Genomic DNA, 1,313 nt, shown 5'->3' with positions numbered 1-1,313 from the left:
ACTACGGCTCACACAGCGTCAGGTACCAGCTGTTACTGATACGCTACATGCATCTGGTGCTACACAACAGAACGATGACATGATAGATATGGGATCCGAATGTGGATCGTCAGTATTAGGTTTCTTAATGAGCGATACGCTAATGGTGGAAGATATCCCCAAAGATTACCTCATGTCTTCAAATGAATTCAAAGCCTTTTTCAAAACGTCAAGAAGTCAGAAAATAATACTTCCCATTGCGAAACAGTACTCTAAAGATTTTATAGCCGTGCGACAATTATTTGATAAATAGAATGAGATTTTCACGCTGCAGCGGAGTGTGCGCTGATATGAAACTTCCTGGCAGAATAAAACTGTGTTTTGGACCGAGACTCGAACTCGGGACCTTTGCCTTTCGCGGGCAAGTGCTCTACCAACTGAGCTACCCAAGAACGACTCACGCCCTGTCCTCACAGCTTTACTTCCTCCAGTACTTCGTCTTCTACCTTCCAAAATTTACAGGAGCTCTCCTGCAAACCATGCGGAACTAACAATCCTGAAAGAAAGGATATTTCGGAGATATAGCCTCAGCCTGGGGGACGTTTCCAGAATGAGATTTTCACTCTGCAGCGGAGTGTGCGCTGATATGAAACTTCCTGGCAGATTAAAACTGTCTGCCGGACAGAGACTCGAACTCGGGACCTTTGTCTTTCGAGGGCAGGGCGTGAGTCGTTCTTGGGTAGCTCAGTTGGTGGAGCACTTCCCCCCGAAAGGCAAAGGTCCCGAGTTTGCGTCTCGGTCCAGCACACACTTTTAATCTCCCAGGAAGTTTCATTCGATAAATACGTTACAAAAACCAAACCCCTCGGTGAACGTCGTCCCCACACCGATTGTTACGTGCGATTAGAAAAGAAACGGATACTAAATTTTCAAATGTGTGTTAATTCCTAAGGGACCAAACTGCTGAGGTCATCGGTCCCTAGACTTACACTACTTAAATTAACTAATGCTAAGATCAACACACACACACACACACACACCCATGCCTGACGGAGGACTCGAACCTGCGGCGGGAGGGGCTAAACGAGATACGTGTTCGTCACATCTATGTTCGGGCAATGCAGTAGCGTGGATATGTCCGAAGTAAACGGTGCGCAACGGAAACAGAACATTGATTATCACTAATGGCGACACCAAATACAAACCAAAGAACTTTGTTTCAAATAAAAGAAAAAGTGGTTCAAATGGCTCTAAGCACTACGGGACTTAACATCTGAGGTCATCAGTCCCCTAGACTTAGAACTACTTAAACCTAACTAACCTAAGGACATCAC

At 45.5% G+C, this 1,313-nt stretch overlaps 1 non-coding gene across 1 annotated transcript; it reads right to left on the bottom strand.

Annotated features, from left to right (window-relative positions):
• Window positions 1-357: 357 nt before the first annotated feature.
• Trnas-cga (transfer RNA serine (anticodon CGA)) lies at window positions 358-431 on the bottom strand. The gene has a single exon. It is a non-coding gene; the product is annotated as a tRNA-Ser (tRNA).
• Window positions 432-1,313: the final 882 nt, after the last annotated feature.

This window comes from Schistocerca nitens, chromosome 4, assembly GCF_023898315.1.
Source record: "Schistocerca nitens isolate TAMUIC-IGC-003100 chromosome 4, iqSchNite1.1, whole genome shotgun sequence".
Taxonomy (NCBI): Eukaryota; Metazoa; Arthropoda; class Insecta; order Orthoptera; family Acrididae; genus Schistocerca; species Schistocerca nitens.
Note: the sequence above shows the minus strand (reverse complement) of the source record. Positions and strands in the feature narration are given on the sequence as shown.